The sequence below is a fragment of the Sabethes cyaneus genome, chromosome 3, assembly GCF_943734655.1.
Source record: "Sabethes cyaneus chromosome 3, idSabCyanKW18_F2, whole genome shotgun sequence".
Lineage (NCBI taxonomy): Eukaryota > Metazoa > Arthropoda > Insecta > Diptera > Culicidae > Sabethes > Sabethes cyaneus.
The window spans coordinates 94,682,942-94,694,156 of record NC_071355.1 but is presented as its reverse complement, the minus strand read 5'-3'; positions in this window follow the sequence as shown (position 1 = coordinate 94,694,156).

Sequence of the window (11,215 nt, the reverse complement as noted above, 5' to 3'; positions counted from 1 at the left end):
TAGCAATACTTCATATCTCTTAACTTCTTCGATGTCACTTTTCCGCAGTCACCGACATCACACTTCTGGCCCCGACAGATTTATATTTACACTTTGCACAGTATGTTAATCCAAGTAGATGGCCACTATACGCTCTTGTCACACGAAAATAATATCAAACTTAACTTTCATGTTTGTACATTATTCAGCCGAAGATTTCATCTAACAAAAATAAATCACTAAAACACACATTCATATTTCAGCTCGTCATCACTCAGTTCACTTGAATCGCACTAAACCATCCGGATTAGTTCAGGAAAACACGCGCGACCGGATCATGCTCACCATGAAAGAAGGAGCCACGACGGCAAACGAACGTTTCTCTGCTGCATAGGTGCGACGGCAAGTTGGTACTGTCACCACAGTGACTCGCGGAAAGAAAGCTTACGATCCATTAAGCAGCACTGTCCAACAAACTCTTCACTCCCGCAAAAATTACGCCAACTTGCGATCGAAACGTGAAAAAAATCTCCGCAGCAGTCGTCGCGCGCGAGCCCTCTAATAGCGCGTATTTATTTTGACACGTCTCAGCAGCAGCGTGTATCATCTAGCGCGTATGGATTTTGTAAAGCTACTGATATCTTATTTGATTTTCAATACATAATCCCTCTCGTTACAATGAGCAAGGCGCGTTCTCTGGCCGTTTCTGATTAGCCAAGAGAACACCAATCAACGTAAAAAAGGGGCGTTGATCTTTTTTACGATTTTTATTTTGAATGGCATGCGCGACGACTTCACTACTACTGACGCGCGATAAGAGGGGGTAACTGGCGTGCAGACATTTCCCGGCTAATGTCGGTGTTAGTGCCGTTTGCACGGACAAGACAATGTTTCGTATAGTTTTGTAAGGTACAGTGTGATGTGTTGGTATCAATGATGCATGTGTATTCCGATTCCGAACTGGTTTTGAGCACAAAGTAAAAGTATCATGTCCCCTTTTTCCGTCCTTCTACTCGCCTATGTATCGCCTCTACGCTCTTTGTCTGCGGTGATCATTTTCCCGTACATAAGTTTTCCTACTTCTGTTTGGCATTATACGGAGGGAAATAATATGAATACATGTGAAACGGATAATTTTCTCTTTTTCTAACCTTCTACAGCAAAAAAAATGTGTATAATTTCTATTTGTACGCGTATATATTTCAACTGTAGAGGAATTCTGCTATTGAGAAGCTATATGAGAAGCCAGAAGCTCAGAAGTATCCATATACACAAACGTACGTCGGGCATGGGATATGTGCCCGTTGTGTGCCGGAAAGTGGGCATCGCTCCTTGGAAAGGAAAGATTTGGTGGTAATGGTGGAGAACATGTGCGACGCGACGGGTGGATGGAGTCTTATGCTCCCAATGTGTAGTGAGGATACTGTGGCGATGCGATGGCTGACTGCAACCCCTACCACCTCTGAAGGTTAAAATCATTCAACACCCACTCTCAGCCCAATCCGTTGCGAAGCCGATGTCTGGTGGGATGAACCATTTGCGCGCGTATTCACATTATTAGGAGTACCATAGGAAGGTAGAGTGGAATAAGCCATGATTTGTAGCATGTGAGCTCGAGTCGTTGCAGGGAGTGGGGATGGTTGTAATCTCCCTCCCACACTCCAAGCCACGACTACACCACAGGGATCCAATTACATGTTTCACGTATCGAAAACACGTCCGTAGCACTATTTGCCAGGATGTCATCGTTTGCTCGCTTCATCTCGAATCACAAACGGCTCTTGTTGGGAGGCTTTGCCGTCGGTCGGTTGAAATGATATTATTGTAACCGTATGACCACGGCTGATGGCAGTGAAGTGTAATTATCGATATCATTTGAACCGTTCCCGTATCTCGACAGCATCGCAATGTGGATATATTTTGAAAACAGCCACACGATCTGATGCCAGTAACGGGTCGATTTTTGTCTGTGGCTACTGTTGATATTTGCAGGAGACCAACGCTTACGCCCACAGAATAATGGACCATGATTCAATGGGAATAAAATTTTTACTTTATACTGAAATAAATGTCAATCATTTTTCTTTGTCAATCATCTCCAATCGCTTTCGGTGTTTGTAAGAATTTAGTAACATTAACTAAAGCCCTACCTTTTATGTTTTGTTAGTATTAATGAAATATTACTTCTTTGTAGGACACAGTGAAGACTGTCAGGCATAACAAATTGAAATCTAACGCAGACAAGGAATGATTTTTTAGCAATAATAAATCTGTGTTGTCGTGTTTATGTAAAATAGCGGTACGCCTGAAGGTTTCACTGTGCAATCATTGATATATCAGAACGAACAACAGCAGTATTTTCCTAAAACAAAAAAAAATTTTTGAATGTCGAAAAGGCGAACTAAATTTCAGTTACATGAACTTATGCTCTGTTAGATGCATATTGTATGCTTGTGGCATTTGAAGCGCATTGTTTTCCTTATGCCTTAGTATCCATCTAATTGAATTATTGATTTTCACGGACAAAAATGCGTATACCCGCTGAAATAAAAATAACAAGTTTATAACAGGATGACTTCTAAATAACAAGTTTTTTATTTATTTTTTTTTGCGTTTTGTTAAAAACTTGGTCTCGTTAGTAGTTGAAATAACAAAAATTGTAACAAAATTCGCTCTAGACATATCACAATTATAGCAAATTATGATTTACAGTTGGATTTCGATTTTGGCATAGTTCGATTTTGGCATGCCTCAATTTTGGCAACAAAAGTATTCGTTTTTGGTAACACAAGATATTTTACTTCCAAAAATATGCTTAAATATCAATCAGTTTCTGCATACATGATTTAAATGACAAATAAATGATGCCCTCAGTATGTTCGTGAAAAAAGTCATGTGGTTTCGAACAATAATAATTTTATTGCCGTAGGACTACGCCTTACCGCAGGGTGCCAATAACTTATTTGCACCGGACGGATAGCTCTTAGCGGACTTTTTCAACAGAAAATGGTTGCAATCGTTGAATAATGATATTTAGTCAATTTCTAAAGCATTTACATTCAATTTTTTCATATCGAAAAAGGGTCTCGATTTTGGCACGGTTTCGATTTTGGCAACATAGGCGACACGCATTTGTTGCCAAATTCGAAATCCTACTGTAATTTGATCTGGTTTATTTCAAGGTTAGTTAGAAAAACCAGCATTCTGCTCTGCTTTGTAATCAAAATGTAACAAAGCGTGTTATAAGTAGCAGTGCGAGATAGATTCTTTGTAAAGCATTTCTTCTGTCGCAAGATTTGCTATCACATTTATAACACACTTTGATAGAAACATCAACTGGAGCTACAATTCCATAATATTTTCTCCATAATATCTGATCGGGTATGCATCTTTGCGTTCGCAGAAGTAAGTTATTCTCAGTTTATTATTACAACATAATCAGTCAATTTATCGCTCCACGCAAATCCTCTAGAATTTAGTCGCAGTTTCATCAATTTTCCTTTCAATTCCACGTTCATCGATTATAACCATAAACAAATAATGAAAGTATCACAATACGTTGGATCCTTAGCCTTATTCGTCAAATTACCTTTAAGACTGGCTGCTATCTTAATTAGTCGAACGCACTGTTTTCTTGAGCCTGAACGGAACCTAATCGTATTGTTTCAATATACCTTCTGGAGTACCACAAGGCAATATCCTGGGCCCATTGATTTTAGTACTTTTTGTAAACTTTTTGTGATTTTGAGTTCGAAAAGTTACTATATGCCGATGATCTCAAAATTTTTCGTGCTGTTGCAACTGCTCTCGATCGCAACGTTTTACAACGTGATGTGAATAGCCTTTTCACTGGTGCCTCATAAACGGTATGGAGGTAAATGCATCAAAATGTACCAGAATAACTTTCACCCGCCTTCATAACCCACCACATTTCAAGTATCTAATGAACGCACGCGAAATGAGACGTTGTAGCTCGGTCAAAGATCTGGGAGTCACGCTTATTAGCAAGGATTTCAATGATTTCTACGGTTTAAAAATGCTTGTTCGAAATGTTCGAAATATTTTGAAATACGCAGCACCAGTGTGAAAAAATTGAAAAAGTATAACGTTGTTTCATACGTTTTGCCTTGCGTCGTTTGCCTTGGCAGGACCCTTTACACCTGCCAGCTTACGAAAATCGTTATCGGCTGTTGAAACTTAGTACGCTTGCCGAAAGAAGACGGACCTCACAGAGATTGAATGTTTACGAACTGCTAATGGGCGTTATCGACCGTAGTTATCGTCGAATTCTTCGGATTCGTATGTTTCTGTGGACTCCAGCTCATCGAACTCAATATAGCCAGAACAACCCCTTACATTATTGCTGTAGATTGTTTAACGAAGTACATCATGTGTTCGATTTTTTAATGTCAGCAATTCTAGATAAAAAACTTTAATTGCAGATGTAAATTAGTTTAAGATATAATTAGTAGAATTGTAGAACAATAAAGAATAAAGATTCTTGCAGCTATTTTAAAGATTCTGATGAAAAAGATTACTTTTATGATTCCAACATCACAGAGAAAACTGAAAGCATTTTGTTGCTTCTTTAACTGTTCGAGTCTAAATTTGAAAGTATACTATGTATTTGTGAACAGCTAATCGCAATTTCTCTTGCATCATTGACGGTTTCTTAAAACCCATTATTAGAATAAGAAATTTTCGAAAACTATTCAGGATTCCTACTTTGGAAATGAATTCGATTTTTTGCTTAGTAGATGCTCATTTGATTTTTACAGCATCTCCGCGAAACAGAGTTCGAAAAAGTAGTGTAAGGGGCAATTGTAAAGTCAATTATTATTTATAATATTGTAGAAGAAAGAATAATTTTATCATTTGGGTTTATGTCGCTATGGGACTGCTACCCCCTTGGGAGCAAAATGAGCGCTCTTTTTGGTAGAATGGGATGACAGCCCCATAGTGCCGTGAAAACGAGATATAAAACTATAGTTTCTTCAACAATATTGTAAATAATAATTACGAGGTTTGTACAAAAAGTATCGCGAATTTCATGTTTTTACAAGAATTATTTATTTATTCATGAATATCTATTTTGTCCCCTTCAAAATAATCCCCATCAGACATTGTGATAACGATTTTTCCAATCATTTTTGTGATCTTGTTCAGCTCTTCCTTCGCTGCTGTGGTTATCTCCTGAATCGTGGCGTAACGTTGTCCTTTCATGGGCCCCTTCAGTTTTGGGAAAAAGAAAAGCCACAGAGGGCCAGGTCTGGGGAAAACGATGGGTGAAACATTATTGAAGTGTTGTTTTTGGTCAAAAATTCGCACACAAGTAATGATGCATGAGCAATTGAGCTGGAGCGTTATCATGGTGCAAAAGCCAATTTCTGTCACATCTTCTCGGCCCTCTGAGAACATTTTGTACCACCAATAAACGTTGCTTCTGTCCAAAGTAGCTTCGCCGTATGCAACAGTCGACATTTGGAATACGTCCGCGCACTTCAAGTTGTTTTTTACACAAAATTTTATAAAAATTCTATGATCCATTTTTTGGAATAGACCAAAATCTGAGAAAAGCTAAAACACGTCCACGCCCAAGTAACAATTCTAAAGCCACTAGGTTTTACTTGAATATTTTAAAGGTTTTATTGCGGTATTTATCATTACCTCTGGTTTTATTGTGGTATTGTGCAATACCGAAAGGATATAAGTCCAAACACGCTTATAGCTAGCTAGAAAACCATAATAAAACTGTTATCAAAGCAAATTAATTGTGGTTACTTATATTACCACGTTAAAACTTGTTGGCTGCACCACGTTATGAAGAATACCGCAGTTCAACACCAAAATCATTTTTTATGCGAGGCCATATTGCCATATTCTAGTATTTTGTTTTAGCTCGCAAACAAAAATTCATCAAAGCAAAGCGTTATTCATCAAAGAAAGTTATAAATCGGTTTTCCAGCCACAGGAAGCAACTAAAATGATTTTGCTAGAAATTGAGATTGACAAACTGAATATATTTATTTTGTTAAAAACAACCAGTTTTCGAAAATTGCAAAATTTTAGTGGCGCGTTGATTTTATCCATCAATATGCACGATGAAATTAAATGCGCACATGCTGCAAACCAACGAAATTGCTTAAAATTTATGAAATATTCTATGAGATATTTTATTATGGTAGCTATACCTAAACCAAATCGATAAGAATAATCTGACAGCAAAACTATAACTTTGCTGCTCGCGCATGTATTTTCAAGTTGATAATGCTGGCGAACTTATTTAGCTTTCATCAGAGGCGAAAAGCGAAAAGCTTTATTTAATTATGGCGATGGCCATCAAGCAGTGAAAGCTTAACCGGTTTTATTGCTGCTTTCAGCAGAGCGTGATACAACTACTTGAGCTTATGACCTGATTCTTATAGCGGCTATGAAAACCTTTAGAAGATAGTGGGCCACTTAGTTAGAAGGCAGTTTTATAGCGGTCATCGGAAAGTTCTGGTGGAGCTCATACACTCAAAAAAATCAGCACGTCAAGTTTACGTGAAAACATAGGTAATTCTCATCCATCACACTTTTCATGTAACATTCACGTGAATTGTTGGTAATACGCACTCATACTAACAAGTTTACTTGTGATCCCGGTAAATTTTATCAACTTTTCCATTAACCGGTACATGAAGTTCACGTAAGTTGCTGTACAGAAGTTTACATGATTTTTCACGTGGATGCGACGTGTCGATTTTTTTGAGTGTAGTTTTATAAGCGGTTTTATAAAATTGTTCATGAAAACCACTATACGAACGTAATAAAACTTAGAATTGTTACTTGGGCGCGCAATGGCTGTCAAAAACTGACTGAACATTCTGAATGGCCGAAATTGTCAACATCAGTGAGGCTAATGAATACCAACATAACGCTACAAAAAGATCGAAAATCGAACATGCGTAACCCGCGACAATTCAAAGTTCGCTATAATTTTTGAACAAACCTCGTAACTCTACAATTAACCTTTGCACTACTTTTTTAAATTCTGTTTCGCTAATGCGCTGTAGTCGATTGGGCACATATTGAGAAAAAAAATCAAAATGAAAATGGCGAAATATTCGGCTAATTTACTACTCGCACTCTTTTAGTGCTGACATTGTTTATTTGCAGCTGATTACTGACAAGAAGAATTTGAATAGAATTATGGATGCCAATTTATAACAGTTATGCAGTCAAAAAGCTAATAAACAACAACGTGCAGTAAAAAATCCCACGAATGCCAGTAGATGGTTGATTTACGACTTATGTTAATGCATTTTATTGGTTACCCGGGGATGAATTGTTGCTGATAGCGTCAATACAACTTTGCTACCACATTTATGTTTGCTTTTTATTTGAGTGTTTCAGTTTTTAAGTTTTGTTGCAAATATGTTTTAGTTCAAATAAGGGTATGAAATGGGGAAGGCAACTAGGAAAAAGCGCCCAACATAGCTCTAGCCATCCCAAGCCTCTACCTAGCGCATCCACGTGGCCATACCTGGAAATAATTCAATTTTTATAATTGAGTAGCCAAGCTAGGAGGTGTGGGGTCGTGCGGTTTTCAGTTACTAACCTTACAAATGTAGTTTTAGGTAACCATTAAACCACAAGACTTTATAGTCAAGTATTATATGATTTAAACTAATATTTTTGGCAAACTAATCTATTTTTAGAGAGCGAAATAAGGCGCTATATCCTTGGCCAATTGCAGCCTGGCTTCTGGTCTAAATGCCATTAGTTCATCCCCGAGGGTCTGGAGTATCACTTAACCATTATTAGCAAAGATACTACCAACGTCTGTAAATAAATAATTATCTATGTATATAGGAAGCGTTTGGTACGGGAGGTCCACACTTTCTTCCTTCCCCTTGACTTCAAGGATTTTAATGGAATTAGGTATTTTTTCTGGTTCCACTTGATTTCTTGGAATTCTCTCTGCGGCAGTTGGCCTGGCCGTTGACAAGAAAAATGATTGATTCAAGTAATCGTCATTTTCCAGGATGCCTTCAAGAATTGGCTGCGTTAGTGTGAGATTAGATTAGATTAGAAATATGTTTCAATTCAAATAATCAAGACTGGGATTTTGAAGCGCTGTAACCCGGATTTTTAGCGGAGCACAAACGGAAAACGAAGAATGAAGCAGGCGGATAAGCCACGAGCAGCAGGCTTGCAGGGATTCCCTTCGTACATCTGGTGAAAGTCGGGTTACTACGGTGAGCTGGCCGCGTCACAAGGATGCCGGATGACAGTGCAATCTCTTCAAGAGCCCCATTAGCAACAGGATAGAGACGCTCAATGAATTGGCGGCGAGCAGCCCAGGATCGAGAAATCTTCACTGAGAAATGCTTGGTACGGCACGAGCCACCCCGTCTCCATGCTGATGGAGGAGGAGAAGGAGCAACTTATTTTATTAACAATTGATTTATTTAATAACCGACCAGTTACTTTAGAGGTACGATGCTGGTCTAAAAATCCAGGCGTCGTATGTTCGAATCTCGGCTGAGTTGTGCTGCTAGATAGAGTTAGTAGGATATTTGCACTAGCCGCGTAACTATCTCATACTCTAACAGCCGACCGCGAAGTCTGTCGATAAAGAAGGGTCCATTCTTAGAAAGATGTTTGAGCCCAAGGTTTTGCTCGTTTGATTTATTTAATAAGGTGATTTATCTATTTTGGCGTTACATGCAGCCGAAATGGCGCCCCCCTCAAAGTGGCGCCCCAAGCAGTTACTATTTTTACTCGAGGGAAATACTGTTTACTATACAATTGCTGCATCTTTTATTATTCGATTGGTATAAAAAAGCAAAGCCTAGGTGCTACATTCCGTTATAGAAACTTGACCTTTTCTGTTTTTATACGATAGACTTTACAGTCAGCTGTTAGAGTCTCCGGGTCTCGGATCAACTTCATGTTTTTCGACCAATTTCTAAACATTTGTTATATACTATAACACAGGTAAAACAGTACATTACTTACAGTCTTGAAAAAATAGTTATAACATATTAAAATTGTCTGTCGGCAAATTATTTTTATTAGCAAGAGAAAAGGAAAATAGGCTGAATTTAGACACAGGCCGAAAATATCCTCCCGTACCGTATATAATTATTGGTAGGAATATTCTCTCGCTGCATAATCGTTGTGTTTTGTTCGAGAATAATAGGTTCGGAAACTTCGCATAGAACTAAATTCAACAGTGAAGGATATCTATGATACGTCCGTTACCCCGGTCGTCTACAATGTAAAATTGTTACCATTAATCGGCCTTCTCCATGCATATATCTACATTGGAATCATTTTAGAACGTCATTTTTTTATAAACTTTCGACGGCCTATGAACATTGAGGAGAAATGAGTCGTCATTCATTTTTGAGAATTTCCAAAGAAAAAATTCTGTTCATGAAAATATAATCTCTGTGCTAAGATTAGCAAGAAGAATGCAGTGAATACCTGTTTAAAATCAGAGCCCCTATTTTAGGTCCAAAAACTGCTTCCAGAATTGGGCTGTCTGACGAAAAGTTTATGACCGCTCATTTCCCGTTGAGTTTCAAACACGTGCCAACACGTTTCAACACGTGATTTTTGCAGCTTTTATGCTCAAAACAAAAGATATGTTCACAAAAATCTATCATTGTGTGCTGACAGACGCAAAGAATGCAATGATAAAATTTTGTGAACATATCTTTTGTTTTGAGCGTTTTAATGCTTTTGAAATCCCAGAAATCGACAACGCGTGTTTGAACCAAACGATTAATTCATCCTTCTCCTGAGAAATCTATAAAAGATTGCGGTTTCCAACAACATTATGATATTATTATAGAATACCTTATCCACGTATCCCAACGCCCAGCGTGGCTTTATGGTTAGTGATATCGGTCAAGCGGTCCTAGCGGGTTTTATCGGGTTTGAAAAATTAGCACTCAGGTAATGATATCCCATAACGGGCAAAATATGCCAAATATACGATATCGAAATTCGCTCAATTATAAGCAACGATTAATCGAGGATGATATCCAGCCTAAATGCACGATATTGTATTCAAACCTAACTATCATTGGTGGGGGATGCATGCGTTTCATATTATCAGTACATAAACAGAAAAAATACGAAAAACACGTGTTTACTGTAAAATTGCTGCACATTTTCAAATGATTCGAAAATCATTTTTAAAATGGAGACAGTAGGTACATATTACTTCCATTTGTACCCCAAGTCCCGATTGACAGGATGTGTCACACAAAGTGTATCACTCCACGTAACACTAATGGAAATGACGATAAAATCTCTTTTGTTGCTTCACTTAACTAAACACCCCAGGATAAATAAATATCGTCTGCAGATGTTCGAGATTGTGATACGTCAGATAGAGAGAGTGAGTTGAGAAACAATGAAACAAGAAGAATAAGTTCTCTATATAAATGTGTGTTGATGAATATTATCGTTATTATTATTATTATTATTATTATTTTGTTTTGACAGATGCTTTTTCTTATAAATCAGCTACCGTTCAATTCATAACTTTAATGATAGCATTATTATTACATTCTTCTTTCTCCGAAGTTTGCTGGTGGAGCGTACCACAACTTGGCGTTCGTCACGGTACGAGTCGAGTAGTTTATCTGGCTGCCAAGCCGGCTCCTTCTCTGTCTATCCGGCCCAGCCACAATGAACCACGGACGGTTTACTGATGAAGGGCGTCAATCGTTCCTTCCTAGGGGAAGAAGCTAAAGTAGAAAAGATAAGTATCGTCATATCTTGTTTTCTATCCGACGACTACCGTTTTGTTGCTAGTGATGTCCGTTGATCGCTCGTTTATGAAGGCAACATTCTGACTCCCTCAACACAAATAAGTTCGGTTGAAAATCAGTTGGTATACGGTTAAAATTGACAAACTTAAAATTGAACACGCAGTGACAATGACAATTGATTGATAATTGAACAGTTTGACAAATCAGGCATCACTATTCGTAACGTATGTGTATTTCCTCTCGAAATATCAAATCAACGCATTTTATTCAGCTTAACAGTCTGGATCGTTAAGAGCTAAAAATTTATCAAACTTATGTTATAGCAATCGATAGACTTATAGATTTTATGTATTATCGCCAAGCAGTTTGAAAGAAAATAGCCTGAAGATGTGCCATTTACAAAACAGTCTAGATCTATGGACTTCCTATTATCCTGATATTATAGGTTTTTAAGTGTAATATAC